Here is a 16,631-nt window from a genome sequence, read left to right as displayed (position 1 = left end):
AATGGGAGAAATTCTTATGTGTCTTTACCCAAGCGAGCAGATGTTCCGTAAGTTATCAATAAACTAATAAACATTTTTTGTGGAAATTGACTTATGCCACTTTTCTCAAGCATTGCAGAATTAAGAATAAAAATACCTACTTTATATGAAGACGTTGTAAAAAGATTTTTTTTTTTTTTTTTTTTTTTGCAGAAAGTACTGGAGTTAAACCACAATTATTTCGAGGCATCTTATCAAACATTAACTAGATCTACACTTCCGTCGGCCTTGGTAGCGTAGTCGGTATAGCGCTGGCCTTCTGTCCTCGAGATTGCTGATTCGATCCCATCCCAGGTCGGTGGCATTTAAGTGTTCTTAAATGTGACAGGCTCATGTTAGTAGATTTACTGGCTTGTAAAAGAACTGCGGGACAAAATTCCGGCACATCCGGCGACGCTGATGTAACCTCGGTAGTTGCGAGGGTTGTTAAATAAACCATAATTAAACACTTCCTCGTTATCATAAAACACATTTGGACATCCTTAGCACTCCCAGCTCTCTGCGTTCTATTAAATTGACTTCTAGTCGTTCAAAATTTATCTTGTAGCTATACAAACCTTAGCCTACTTATACAGAGTTCTGAGTTGTGCGTTATTTAAATAATTGTTCTTCAGCAACGTGAAATCCAGGTTTTATTGTATTATTAACTCACATTTTTTTTATTAAAAACTATAATATCATTAATAAAATATGATTAACTTCTTACTAATAATATTAGTACAACAATTTTATGAAGCAAATCCCAGCCTAGTGACGCGGTGTAGGAACTAGCGATGTCACTTATTGTCAGGAAAAGTTACGTCACCATGGAAATGTGTGTAGTTACGGCACTAAACTTACTTACTTACTTACTTAATGGCTTTTAAGGAACCCGGAAGTTCTTCGCTGCCCTCACATAAGCCCGCCATTGGTCCCTATCCTGAGCAAGATCAATCCATTCTCTATCATCATATCCCACATCCCTCAAATCCATTTTAATATTAACTTCCCACCTACGTCTCGCCTCCCTAAAGGTCTTTTTCCCTCCGGCCTCCCAACTAACACTCTATATGCATTTCTGGATTCGCCCATACGTGCTACATGCCCTGCCCATCTCAAACGTCTGGATTTAATGGTCCTAATTATGACGGGTGAAGAATACAATGCGTGCAATTCTGTGTTGTGTAACTTTCTCCATTCTCCTGTAACTTCATCCCTCTTAACCCCAAATATTTTCCTAAGCCCCTTATTATCAAACACCTTTAACCTATGTTCCTCTCTCAAAGTGAGAGTCCAAGTTTCACAGCCATAAAGAACAACTGGTAATATAACTGTTTTATAAATTCTAACTTTTAGATTTTTTGACAGCAGACTGGATGATAAAAGCTTCTCAACCGAATAATAACAGGCATTTTCCATACTTATTCCGTGTTTAATTTCCTCTCAAGTATCATTTATATTCGTTACTGTTGCTCCAAGATATTTGAACTTATCCACCTCTTCAAAAGATAAATTTCCAATTTTTATATTTCCATTTCGTACAATATTCTCGTCACGAGACATAATCATATACTTTGTCTTTTCGGGATTTACTTCCAACCCTATCTCTTTACTTGCTTCCAGTAAAATTCCCGTGTTTTCCCTAATCGTTTGTGGATTTTCTCCTAACATATTCACGTCATCCGCATAGACAAGCAGCTGATGTAACCCGTTCAATTCCAAACCCTCTCTGTTATTATGGACTTTTCTAATGGCATACTCTAGAGCAAAGTTAAAAAGTAAAGGTGATAGGTTACGGCACTAAAACTGTTGAAAAACTAAATAAAATATATGTATATAAATATTTGGAAATATTGATTGCGGGTTTAGAAATGTCGACGGCCACAGTGAAGCGTTGCCAGATTGGGGACTTAAGTGGTCAGCCGAGGGGAGCGTTGCTAGGAGGGGGTCGCCATAACCTCGCCGTGGTGAAAAGCCATTCAGCGAGTAATGGATAATGTTTTAATATTTTATATTGCAGGGTTGGGAAGGAACAAATGACAAGGGGAGAGCGTGATAATGTTGATAAGTTACGTTTATGTTTGTGTGTGTTTCAGGAAGTGGTCTGGCCACAGACGTCAAACGTCCGATGTGGTCGCAGATGTCTTCCACCAGCCGTAACGCTGATGTCGCCGTATCAAGTCCAGGAAGACTATGAAAGTTGAGAGGACAACGCTGGAAAAGATGCAGCGCATTTTGATACAAGTTTTTAGAAGTTTTTCGAAGACGTAATTGTAGAATGTACTGGTTTTGTGAGAAAACTCAGCGCAGTGTGAGACGAACTGTTTACCAAATTTAATTCTGTTTCAAAGCATTCATTTCCGATCAAGATTTCTGAAAAACTTTTTTCATCGTCCTGATGGTATACTTCGTATTTGTTTCCTTTATAACTGAGATGTATAGGTTCGAACTGAGCCTAAGACCTAATGATGTAGCTCTCGTTAACTTCTTTAGAGCTGAGGTACACGGCTTAAACTGAGTCTTGGCCCTGATGGTGTAGTCCCCATTAGATTCCTTTAGAACTGAGGTACGCAGGTTCGAACTGAGCCTAATGGTGTAGTCCTTGTTGGTTTCCTTTAGAACTTTAGTACACAGTTCAAATTGAGCCTAAAAATAATGTATAGTTGTCATTAGTTTCCTTTAGAACTGAGGTACACAGGTTTAAACTAAGGCCCGATGAAGTAGTTCTCGTTAGTTTCCTTCAGAACTGAGGTACACAGGTTTAAACTGAGTCTAAGGCCTGATGAATAGTTCTCGTTAGTTTCCTTTAGAACTGAGGTACACAGGTTTAAACTGAGTCTAAGGCCTGATGAATAGTTCTCGTTAGTTTCCTTTAGAACTGAGGTACACAGGTTTAAACTGAGTCTAAGGCCCGATGAAGTAGTTCTCGTTAGTTTCCTTTAGAACTGAGGTACACAGGTTTAAACTGAGTCTAAGGCCTGATGAAGTAGTTCTCGTTAGTTTCCTTTAGAACTGAGGTACACAGGTTTAAACTGAGTCTAAGGCCTGATGAAGTAGTTCTCGTTAGTTTCCTTTAGAACTGAGGTACACAGGTTTAAACGGAATCTAAGGCCAGATGAAGTAGTTGTCGTTAGTTTCCTTTAGAACTGAAGAACACGAGTTTAAACTGAGTCTAAGGCCTGATGAAGTAATTCTCGTTAGTTTCCTTTCGAACTGAGGTACACAGGTTTAAACTGAGTCTAAGGCCTGATGAAGTAGTTCTCGTTAGTTTCCTTTAGAACTGAGGTACACAGGTTTAAACTGAGTCTAAGGCCAGATGAAGTAGTTGTCGTTAGTTTCCTTTAGAACTGAGGTACACAGGTTTAAACTGAGTCTAAGGCCAGATGAAGTAGTTGTCGTTAGTTTCCTTTCGAACTGAGGTACACAGGTTTAAACTGAGTCTAAGGCCTGATGAAGTAGTTCTCGTTAGTTTCCTTTAGAACTGAGGTACACAGGTTTAAACTGAGTCTAAGGCCTGATGAAGTAGTTCTCGTTAGTTTCCTTTAGAACTGAGGTACACAGGTTTAAACTGAGTCTAAGGCCAGATGAAGTAGTTGTCGTTAGTTTCCTTTCGAACTGAGGTACACAGGTTTAAACTGAGTCTAAGGCCTGATGAAGTAGTTCTCGTTAGTTTCCTTTAGAACTGAGGTACACAGGTTTAAACTGAGTCTAAGGCCAGATGAAGTAGTTGTCGTTAGTTTCCTTTCGAACTGAGGTACACAGGTTTAAACTGAGTCTAAGGCCTGATGAAGTAGTTCTCGTTAGTTTCCTTTAGAACTGAGGTACACAGGTTTAAACTGAGTCTAAGGCCTGATGAAGTAGTTCTCGTTAGTTTCCTTTAGAACTGAGGTACACAGGTTTAAACTGAGTCTAAGGCCTGATGAAGTAGTTCTCGTTAGTTTCCTTTAGAACTGAGGTACACAGGTTTAAACTGAATCTAAGGCCAGATGAAGTAGTTGTCGTTAGTTTCCTTTAGAACTGAGGTACACAGGTTTAAACTGAATCTAAGGCCTGATGAAGTAGTTCTCGTTAGTTTCCTTTAGAACTGAGGTACACAGGTTTAAACTGAATCTAAGGCCTGATGAAGTAGTTCTCGTTAGTTTCCTTTAGAACTGAGGTACACAGGTTTAAACTGAATCTAAGGCCTGATGAAGTAGTTCTCGTTAGTTTCCTTTAGAACTGAGGTACACAGGTTTAAACTGAATCTAAGGCCTGATGAAGTAGTTCTCGTTAGTTTCCTTTAGAACTGAGGTACACAGGTTTAAACTGAGTCTAAGGCCTGATGAAGTAGTTCTCGTTAGTTTCCTTTAGAACTGAGGTACACAGGTTTAAACTGAATCTAAGGCCAGATGAAGTAGTTGTCGTTAGTTTCCTTTAGAACTGAGGTACACAGGTTTAAACTGAATCTAAGGCCTGATGAAGTAGTTCTCGTTAGTTTCCTTTAGAACTGAGGTACACAGGTTTAAACTGAATCTAAGGCCTGATGAAGTAGTTCTCGTTAGTTTCCTTTAGAACTGAGGTACACAGGTTTAAAACTGAATCTAAGGCCTGATGAAGTAGTTCTCGTTAGTTTCCTTTAGAACTGAGGTACACAGGTATAAACTGAGTCTAAGGCCAGATGAAGTAGTTCTCGTTAGTTTCCTTTAGAACTGAGGTACACAGGTTTAAACTGAGTCTAAGGCCTGATGAAGTAGTACTCGTTAGATTCCTTTAGAACTGAGGTACACAGGTTTAAACTGAGTCTAAGGCCTGATGAAGTAGTTCTCGTTAGTTTCCTTTAGAACTGAGGTACACAGGTTTAAACTGAGTCTAAGGCCTGATGAATAGTTCTCGTTAGTTTCCTTTAGAACTGAGGTACACAGGTTTAAACTGAATCTAAGGCGTGATAGTTTAGTCCTCATAATAATAATAATAATAATAATAATAATAATAATAATAATAATAATAATAATAATACAATGAAATGTCGTTTTAACGATTTCGTAGGGACCCTGTCATCATTTTCGATATACAGAAAGTTTGTTACACTGTAATATTCACTAATGCTTCTTTATACAGAAATGTTATAACTGTATGTTTTAGTTTGAGAAAAAGTCTGTATTTTTTTTTCTAAACTGAACATTTTACAATTGATTCTTCTAGATAATTTACTATAACACTTGCACTTTTTGTCACATCGTCTAGTAAATTGTTTTGTCCGGCCAAAAATAGTCAGAAATCATTGGTAAATTTACAGCTTCGGCAAGAGACTTTATTCCACTATCATTGTCACTACATACAGATTATTCATCACTTTCACTCACACCTTCTTGATGCTTTACACTACCGACAATGTCCTTTTCTGTAACCGTCTTTTCAACAGTCACTGCACTGTCGATATCGATTAAATCTTCTGGTTTCATGTCTGTAGGTGTGTTATTCTTCTCACATATCTGTCTCCAGAATTCTAGGTCCAACTCTTCAATGTCATCGACATGCTCTTCTTTTTCTTCTTCAATCATTGACAAATTCCGACTTCCGCCAGCAATTAGTTTACTATAATCGTTGAGGGCAAGCTTCTCCATGCTGAAGTGAACTTTAATGGTTTCTATAATTGATATGTTGGTGTTACCAATTCGTTGTAATGATCATATGTATCATGAAGGAGAAATTTTCGTTGTAGTGAAATTTTCGTTATATTGACGTTCTTACAATTGAAGTAATTTGAATTGAAACCTTATGCAGGTAAGGAAGGGAATACAATTTTTTTCGTTGTACTGACAAATTCGTTAAATTGGCGTTCGTTGAAACAACATTTGACTGTAGTAGTAGTAGTAGTAGTAGTAGTAGTAGTAGTAGTAGTAGTAGTAGTAGTAATAATAATAATAATAATAATAATAATAATAATAATTTAATATGGCAGAGCTAAGGGCAGAAGGGCTTTTCTTCCGCACAGCCAGACTCTAATTCTATGACCTACGTTATTTTCTACGTTATCAGTTTATTGATTGTTACTTTTATTTTTTATCCTTGGCACGACAACCCATGAAGAGCCTAAGCTTACCAACCGATTGCTGGCCTCATGCCCACATCCTAAGCAGAGATGAACTATCATCCAATCAGAACGGAGGTCTCGTGTGGTTGAAATAATGACTCCCCAGCCGTTACAGCTGGTTTCCGTAACTGGATTTCGCTACTTGTGTAGCTTCCAAAATTCAATGCTGGGTGAGCACCGGTTCCATACACTGGTCGAGATTTCATATGAACATTTTTTCCACTCGAGAACTCGAACCAGCGCGCATTCTGTAACGCGAGTCCAGGAGTTCTCAAACTTTTTGAGACCGCGCCGCCCTTTACATGTGTCAGATTTTCCGTGCGACGTTCTTGTACCCAAAATTAAAAAAATTCCCAAATTAGATTTGGTGGTATTTAAAAAAATAGTCACTTAGCCTGCCTCACCAGCTCGTAAAAATACGAAATTTGAATTAAATAAATATCTACACGTAGTGAAAACTTTCATGTGATGCTTCACTATACATTATAAATTATTTTAGTTTTGCCTTATAGCTGCGACGCCCCAAACAGAAATCGAAGACGCACCAGGGCGTCGCGACGCACAGTTTGAGAACCCCTGTCTTAGACCATTATATGGAGCAACGTGGTCCGGCACCTGTTGCAAGTGCTTCTTATGGCCGGTTTTCCAAGTATTGTTAGAAAATTTAACGACTTTTAAACTATAAACAGTTTGTTAATTAATAAAATTGTATGTTTTCAACACCAGTTTGGTTTAAACAGATTGTTAATTTTAAATGTAGGATTTCGGGCAGTTAACTCGTTTAACAGTTAGTTAAATATGTCCGATGTCTCCACAGCTGTTCGAACAGAAGTTGCGAAATTAATATTTTGTGTCTGTCTGTAAGGAATGTTTAGCATATGACTGGTAATATAACATTTAAAAAACACTTCGGACTGTTTAAATACATCAGTGTTATTTTATTTCTTTCGTATTTCGTATCCATAATAACAATGAGGCAATATAACCTTACTTTGTAATTATTACTCAGCATGTCACTTAAAACTTTCATTTGTCAACTGTTTGTTTATGGAGCGTGGCCTACTATAACTGGTTGTCATTTTATGCAAGTTTCATGACTCACTCTATAATATAGAATTTAAAGATTAATTTTAGCCAATAAAAAATTGTCTTAAATGTGTAAAATCATTACCAACTGCTGTTGAGTGGTTAAAATAGTGCTAACAGACGTTATAGTTAAGTGTTGGTTATCTTAAACAAAATTATGTTGAACAAATGGAAAATACATTAACAAAGCTTTAAAAATTAACAGCCTGTTAATTTAACATTCGTTTAGCAAAATTAAACATTACTTGGGCAATCTGGCCTATACGCAGTTCAACTTAATAAAGTTTTAGGATATACGAGTATACCGGGTAATTCACTAAAAGTGTGCAAAATTGAACACGAAACAAAGAATGTTCTATTAAACATTTGAGATAGGAAACTTGGAATCTACAAAACCAGTGAGTTTCGTTGTAAATATCTGGGTCGGCATTGTAGGCTACAAGACCATCTCATTGGGCCATATCTCCTACCTGCCCGTCTGAATGTTCACATATACTCATGTACTTTCGGTTCGTGCAAAGAGTTTTACTTGAGTTGTAGGACGTGCTCTTTCGCTGTCAGTGAGACGATGTGACTGCAGCACGAAGGAGCACCGCCTCATTTAAGTGTAGATGTCCGTAACCATCTTAATGATACATTTCCTGATCGCTGGATTGGAAGTGGAGGTCTTATTTTATGCCCTGCGAGGTCACCCGACATGAATCCATTCATTATTTCCTATTGTGATATCTAATATCACTTGTTTATAGGAATTCAGCAAACACGAATGTGGAATTGGTTGCCAGGATTTTAGTCGCCTGTGATGTGATTAAAACACGCCAGGGATATTTGAAAGGATGCGGCAGAATCTCGTACGCCATGTCTTGCTTGCGTTGAGGTTGGTGACCGTCACTTTGAGGTACAAAGTGGTATGTTGTTAACTCTAGTTTATAAATGATATGACAATAATTTGAAATTGTAAATAATCCATGTAAATGTGAATAATGAGAGGGCGTAGTATAGAAATACTAAACGATAGCGATAGAAATGTTTAGGTCCTTATTATCTTAATCTGACTTAAGATCCCAAGTTCTCTATGTCATAATGTTCAGTGGAGCATTCCCTATGTTTAGTTTATTTTTTGCACTCTTTTGCTTAATCACCCTGTCCATAAAATCAAGAATAAATAACTAAGAAATAAACAGATTAGACACTTTTTCAATAAGTGATAAAATAGAACTACAGAAATAATTGGATAGGTCATTGGGTAATACTAGAATTCCTAAAACGGTGATGTTACGCAAGTCCAAAGACGAAAGATGTCCTGGACGTTCAAGACAGAGATGGGACGAGGTCGGATGAGGTCTTAAGGTGTAATCCATCTAATAAAGAAAAATTCATCATTGATAGTTACATAGATACCAATAATGGTATTCTGTCTGTATTATAAGGCACCGAACCCATAATATTATAATATCATTTCAGCGTTTCAAACCCTTTTAAGTTAGAAGAACATAGATGATTCCATTGCTTTGATTGATTTTGTGTATCAGTGTCTAATAATAATAAATGAGGGGATCGGGCGTAAAAAATGGTAACTGACATTATGGTTAAAAATGAGATATGTAGCGTATAATGTGGTATTTTACATTCTGCGTCTAATACAGTAGTTAGTTTTCCAACATCTCAACAGATGGCAGAGATGTACAGATTTTACTTTCCTGATAACTATACAAACTGTGCATGTATAAAAGTTTGTCTGTCTATAACTTCAAAACAGTAAAACGTCACTTACCATATTTTACTCCCGAACCCCTCAAATAATAAAACCCATGTTTTTTGCATATTAACATCTCCCCAAACACTTTTTTTCCATCTGTCTATAAACACTGGACAGTCTTAAGGTAAAAAAAACCCTAACCTTATCCCGCATATGATTAGTATCCAATATAAGAGTTAGGGACTCACCCAGGATAAACTAATATAGCTACTGACTATAGGTAAATAGGGGTAGGTAACGTAAAAGACTAAATACTGTTAGACATCATCTGTGGTGGACTAAAACTTAATAAACTGAGACTCGAAATTAATATCAGACAATCTGACATGACGAAGATATTAAGTATATCATGTAAGAAGCCTCATTTTTTACCCTTTTGAGAAGGATATCAATAAGCCAATAACGTTAACGAAGAAAAGAAGTCTATTAACAATCCGTATAGGGCCTACTCCTCACTTTAGTGAGAAATACAAAATTAATGTTGATACATGGGAAGTGAAAGGACTTCTTTTTGGCGCTAGGGGAACTTCATTTAAGTTAACCAAAACCATTCTCCTTTCTCTTAAATTTTCTAATGAGGACATTAACAAAATTTGTCTGATGGTATTTAGAGATTCATTATCCATTTTACACAATCACTTGTATAACAGTACATAATATTATTTACTTCGTTTCAATTATTTTACATTATATATTTTTATCTCATTATTCTTCAAAATCAAAATGTACTTTATTTTTAAGTTTATCATTGTTTTGTATTCTCTCTGCAAATGATATTGTACTTTATTTTTAAGTTAACCTCTGCTTTGTATTCTGGATCCTAGTGGTCAGCCGTAGATGTCTGCCAGATGTCCCAATTGTGGAATTAAAGTTGAAGTTAGATCCTACCTTCGTAAGATCACGATATTACATTGGAAGAAACGTGAAACAAAACTACTTAGACTATGACTTTGATGATAAGTGTGATGATTCAGTCAAACTTGGATTTGTTTCTATAATATCATTATCATTACGTCATACTCTTCCTTCCGTTAATTGAGAGCCGGTCGAGACCGATACAGAAAACGAATCGATAAATATTTTGTGCTCAAAATCAACTTTTAAAAAGAAAAATTGTTATTATAATAATATAGACTAGCCGTACCCGTGCGCTCCGCTGCACACGTTAGAAATAAATATAAAGTAATTACATAATTAAAATAGGACATTTGATCCAGGGAACATTCGTGTTTGATAGAAGGATAAATCTTTTAATATGTTACTTAATTTAAATTGTATTTAAAATATTAAAATGCGATCATTTTGATCCAGAGACACTCATTTGGTGCAATGACAATTCCTTTAACATGTTTATTGTTATTACCAATTATTTTTGGAAAAGCGAAAATTAACAGAAAAATTTTGGCTACAGATTTATTATTATATTATATTATATTATATTATATTATATTATATTATATTATATTATATTATATTATGAAGAAGTGTGTTGATAACGGATGTACTCGAATTAGAAAGTTTTTAATTTGTTGTGGGAGCTCTTGAATCTCAGGAGGAACAACTTTTACAACAGCGCAACATAATCTGCTTGCTCATTACCCAATTTCTTTGCATTGCATTTATTGCATATGTATTTTATGTATTTTAACACGATTCAATTGAGCATAGTTAAAATTTGAATTATAAAATAATGGATTGCTAAGCTAATGTACTATTACTGCATACTAAATCAATACACTCTCGTTGTTCGTTAATTCTCTGAGATAAAAATGAATATGTTCATAAACATTATTATAAGAAATACAGGAAATGAATATACAGAATAACCTATCAAGTTTTCTGTGCATAAGAAGCTATTTTAATCTTACCTGTCCTCAATTCACTCACAAGTTACTGTAATAACATTATAGCATTATGTCCATCCAGAGAAACTACACTTTCCAATGATGAAATAATGATTAATTATACAAATCGGTTAATTTAGCTTCCGATATTACCATAAAAATACAGAAAAATTGTCTGTAGGCTATGTTTCATAGCTTCCGATTGTTGTGTCCAAGGCCCCTTATAGACGAAGTCATTTGTTTTTTAATTCAATACACCGCCTTAGATGGCAGTTATTTTAATTTTAAAATTCATTTATCTCATTAAATATCAGTCCTATCAAAATTTTTCAGAGAATAACACTTATCAGAAATCATTTTTAAACAAACTTTTGTTATGTAACATACTTCAAAAAAATCAATAATAAGCGAGATATTTCGATTTATTTAATTCAGGCCCCCTTGTAACCCCACTTTTAAATAACGTATTTTGAATGCCATATAGCCTATAATGTAAGTTACAACGAACTTAATTTATATTCCAATTTTCATCGAAATCGGTTCAGCTATTATCGCGTGAAAAGGTAACAAACATACAGACAGACATACAAACAAAAATTTCAATAAAGCGATTTTCGGTTTCAGGGTGGTTAATTATATATGTTAGGACCAATTATTTTTGGAAAATCGAAAATTATCTGAAAAGTTCGGCTACAGATTTATTATTAGTATAGATTATCTGAAAACAAATGACTGAAGAAGAGCACACGTTACATAAAATGGAATTACGTGATAATGATGATATAATTTGTAGTGTATAGATTGCATACCGCAAGCAATGAAACATAAATAGGATTTCATAATTGTAACTGCAAACAAGCAGCATTCTAAAATGAAGTCCATGCCATTTAATGCGAAGTACAGAGCCCGGATGTTTAGGTATTTATAACAGTTAAAGTAAGCAGGCAAAAAGCTTTGAAAAAGGCATTATAAATTTTAAAAAAGCATAACATAATTCTAGAAATAAATTTAAATTATATCAACATAACTCACATATTTACTTCGTAGATGACACATGTTGACTTATAAAATACTTTTTTTTCGTGATTAACTGTCTTTTCACAAACCTTACATAACAAAACTGTTCCATCTGTTGAAAACACATGGGCACCGAATTCACTAACGTAAGCATGAAGTTTACTTTTCAATGGTTTACTGAATTTAGGCGTTGTAGCTAAACGATCTTACACCTTCTGTCACCCAACAATAACTGACTGTCAGTGTTGCCAACTCAGTTTTTAAAAACCCGCTATGAAACAGTGGAGAAACCGCTAAATTGCTATTTGTCTATGTATAAATCCCTATATCAGCAGTAAAAATTTAATACATTTCCCCCGCTAAACTAACACTGAAAAACGCCAGATCTAGCGGGAAAATCGCTAAATTGGCAACACTGCTGACTGTTCCTCACTCAAATTTCTTTCTCATACAATAAGAAACACGTGTAGCACAAAATTGTAACAGTAAGATTTGAAAATATGAAAGCAAACAATTGAAAATGCTACGTGACAACTTCTATGAGAATGAGCTTAATATTTAAAATTATAAAGCTGATTGTTGGTATCGTGAAGACATGACAATATTATATTTGTAACTGTGGATTGTCGATCACTATTCATATTACACCAATTCTATTAAAAATACCATTATTAGCAGATTAAGCACCGAAATATATAACTTTTATTTACTATTGTTAGTAAAGTTAGTCATTCCTTTAAATATTTAAATTGCATTTACATTACATTATAGTTAATTAGAAAATTGCTCTTTAAAATGACAAAAAGGCATTTCTTAGTAAGAAACATCTTAAAAAGGCAAAATAGGCAAAATAGAAATTGGCCCTATCACTTTGATTTACTCCAAATCACATTTATATCTATGCAAATAATGATTTATTTCCACCCAGTAAAAAAGGCATTTTGCCAAACATCCTGACTCTAGCGATGACTTTAACTTCAATTTGTCCTCTGATGTCCGCCTTTGTATGAAGAGCAGCAGCTGCAGCAAGTCTGACAAGCCCATTTTGAACCATATGCTTACAAATATTTAAGTTCGCAGATTTGTTTATTGGCCTTGACTATGTTGTAGCTATATTCATTCATTGTTATTCTTACGAGATTAAAACATAAATTGAAGAGAAAACAATTCAGTTTACATCTGCCGCAGACATTATTGTTTTCAGCTGCCAACAGCTTTTCGTTCCTGGTAATTCACTTTCATTTGCCGACAGCTGTGAATGAAATTGGACTGTTAATTGCTACAATTCCTTTTTTGCCGCAGAACTTGCAAGAAGGTCACGGAATATTCTATAAACTAAATTAAAACTGAATCATATAAATTAAATACAAACATATATGAACACAGAAAAGCAGAGAGAATGCAAATTAATGTAATGTAATTGAAGTTCTTTTTTTAAGTTTTCTGCATTAATATAATAGAGCACTCTAATGTAAAATGAGGTGATAAGAAACTGAAAACGTTTTAATAACCAACACCGACGAACGAGTGTAAACTGCTTCCAGATACGAACCTCCAAGGGAATCCCCGGGAGGAAGTCTGTAAAGTAGCCACGTTCAATTAGTAGGCTAGCGGTGTCAAAGAGGACGGAAGCTTTGTAGTTTCAATAATTTTAATTATGTCGCGCTGTCCATTGTCAAGTCTTTTGAAGGCCGCTCTAATACTCCACGCGGAGTGTATGGACGGAAGCTTTGTAGTTTGAATAATTTTAATTATGTCGCGCTATCCATTGTCAAGTCTTTTGAAGGCCGCTCCAATACTCCACGCGGAGTGTATGGACGGAAGCTTTCAAGTTTCAATAATTTTAATTATATCGCGCTGTCCATTGTCAAGTCTTTTGAAAGCCGCTCTAATACTCCACGCGGAGTGTATGGACGGAAGCTTTGTAGTTTCAATAATTTTAATTATATCGCGCTGTCCATTGTCAAGTCTTTTGAAGGCCGCTCTAATACTCCACGCGGAGTGTATGGACGGAAGCTTTGTAGTTTGAATAATTTTAATTATGTCGCGCTATCCATTGTCAAGTCTTTTGAAGGCCGCTCCAATACTCCACGCGGAGTGTATGGACGGAAGCTTTGTAGTTTCAATAATTTTAATTATATCGCGCTGTCCATCGTCAAGTCTTTTGAAGGCCGCTCTAATACTCCACGCGGAGTGTATTGACGGAAGCTTTGTAGTTTCAATAATTTTAATTATATCGCGCTGTCCATTGTCAAGTCTTTTGAAGGCCGCTCTAATACTCCACGCGGAGTGTATGGACGGAAGCTTTGTAGTTTGAATAATTTTAATTATGTCGCGCTATCCATTGTCAAGTCTTTTGAAGGCCGCTCCAATACTCCACGCGGAGTGTATGGACGGAAGCTTTGTAGTTTCAATAATTTTAATCATATCGCGCTGTCCATTGTCAAGTCTTTTGAAGGCCGCTCTAATACTCCACGCGGAGTGTATGGACGGAAGCTTTGTAGTTTCAATAATTTTAATTATATCGCGCTGTCCATTGTCAAGTCTTTTGAAGGCCGCTCTAATACTCCACGCGGAGTGTATGGACGGAAGCTTTGTAGTTTGAATAATTTTAATTATGTCGCGCTATCCATTGTCAAGTCTTTTGAAGGCCGCTGCAATACTCCACGCGGAGTGTATGGACGGAAGCTTTGTAGTTTGAATAATTTTAATTATGTCGCGCTATCCATTGTCAAGTCTTTTGAAGGCCGCTCTAATACTCCACGCGGAGTGTATGGACGGAAGCTTTGTAGTTTCAATAATTTTAATTATATCGCGCTGTCCATTGTCAAGTCTTTTGAAGGCCGCTCTAATACTCCACGCGGAGTGTATGGACGGAAGCTTTGTAGTTTGAATAATTTTAATTATGTCGCTCTGGCCATTGTCGTCAAGTCTTTTGAAGACCGCTCCAATACTCCACGCGGAGTGTATGGACGGAAGCTTTGTAGTTTGAATAATTTTAATTATGTCGCTGTCCATTGTCGTCAAGTCTTTTGAAGGCCGCTCCAATATTCCACGCGGAGTGTATGGACGGAAGCTTTGTAGTTTGAATAATTTTAATTATGTCGCTCTGGCCATTGTCGTCAAGTCTTTTGAAGACCGCTCCAATACTCCACGCGGAGTGTATGGACGGAAGCTTTGTAGTTTGAATAATTTTAATTATGTCGCTGTCCATTGTCGTCAAGTCTTTTGAAGGCCGCTCCAATATTCCACGCGGAGTGTATGGACGGAAGCTTTGTAGTTTGAATAATTTTAATTATGTCGCTCTGGCCATTGTCGTCAAGTCTTTTGAAGGCCGCTCCAATACTCCACTTGGAGTGTATGGACGGAAGCTTTGTAGTTTCAATAATTTTAATTATGTCGCGCTATCCATTGTCGTCAAGTCTTTTGAAGACCGCTCCAATACTCCACTTGGAGTGTATGATCGGAAGCTTTGTAGTTTGAATAATTTTAATTATGTCGCGCTATCCATTGTCGTCAAGTCTTTTGAAGACCGCTCCAATACTCCACTTGGAGTGTATGGACGGAAGCTTTGTAGTTTCAATAATTTTAATTATGTCGCGCTATCCATTGTCGTCAAGTCTTTTGAAGACCGCTCCAATACTCCACGCGGAGTGTATGGTCGGAAGCTTTGTAGTTTGAATAATTTTAATTATGTCGCTCTGGCCATTGTCGTCAAGTCTTTTGAAGGCCGCTCCAATATTCCACGCGGAGTGTATGGACGGAAGCTTTGTAGTTTGAATAATTTTAATTATGTCGCTCTGGCCATTGTCGTCAAGTCTTTTGAAGGCCGCTCCAATACTCCACGCGGAGTGTATGGACGGAAGCTTTGTAGTTTCAATAATTTTAATTATATCGCGCTGTCCATTGTCAAGTCTTTTGAAGGCCGCTCTAATACTCCACGCGGAGTGTATGGACGGAAGCTTTGTAGTTTCAATAATTTTAATTATATCGCGCTGTCCATTGTCAAGTCTTTTGAAGGCCGCTCTAATACTCCACGCGGAGTGTATGGACGGAAGCTTTGTAGTTTGAATAATTTTAATTATGTCGCGCTATCCATTGTCAAGTCTTTTGAAGGCCGCTCCAATACTCCACGCGGAGTGTATGGACGGAAGCTTTGTAGTTTCAATAATTTTAATTATGTCGCGCTGTCCATTGTCAAGTCTTTTGAAGGCCGCTCCAATACTCCACGCGGACTGTATGGACGGAAGCTTTGTAGTTTCAATAATTTTAATTATGTCGCTGTCCATTGTCGTCAAGTCTTTTGAAGGCCGCTCCAATACTCCACGCGGAGTGTATGGACGGAAGCTTTGTAGTTTGAATAATTTTAATTATATCGCGCTGTCCATTGTCAAGTCTTTTGAAGGCCGCTCCAATACTCCACGCGGAGTGTATGGACGGAAGCTTTGTAGTTTCAATAATATTAATTATATCGCGCTATCCATTGTCGTGAAGTCTTTTGAAGGCCGCTCCAATACTCCACGCGGAGTGTATGGACGGAAGCTTTGTAGTTTCAATAATTTTAATTATGTCGCGATGACCATTGTCGTCAAGTCTTTTGAAGGCCGCTCCAATACTCCACGCGGAGTGTATGGACGGTAGCTTTGTAGTTTCAATAATTTTAATTATATCGCGCTATCCATTGTCGTGAAGTCTTTTGAAGGCCGCTCCAATACTCCACGCGGAGTGTATGGACGGAAGCTTTGTAGTTTGAATAATTTTAATTATGTCGCGCTATCCATTGTCGTGAAGTCTTTTGAAGGCCGCTCCAATACTCCACGCGGAGTGTATGGAC

The 16,631-nt window shown here is 36.6% G+C and overlaps 1 long non-coding RNA gene across 2 annotated transcripts in view; it reads left to right on the top strand.

Annotated features, from left to right (window-relative positions):
- Nucleotides 1–10,153, top strand: part of LOC138695096 (uncharacterized) — a 77,468-nt gene extending 67,315 nt beyond the window's left edge. The window contains exons 2-4 of one of the 2 annotated variants that reach the window (XR_011331053.1): nt 2,115–2,716; nt 4,049–4,853; nt 4,920–10,153. This is a non-coding gene — a long non-coding RNA (uncharacterized lncRNA). Of the gene's footprint in view, nt 1–2,114; nt 2,717–4,048 lie in introns of both variants that reach the window. The other variant, XR_011331052.1, reaches the window with a different exon arrangement.
- Nucleotides 10,154–16,631: the final 6,478 nt, after the last annotated feature.

Source organism: Periplaneta americana, chromosome 2, assembly GCF_040183065.1.
Source record: "Periplaneta americana isolate PAMFEO1 chromosome 2, P.americana_PAMFEO1_priV1, whole genome shotgun sequence".
Lineage (NCBI taxonomy): Eukaryota > Metazoa > Arthropoda > Insecta > Blattodea > Blattidae > Periplaneta > Periplaneta americana.
This window is presented reverse-complemented; position numbering and strand designations above follow the sequence as displayed.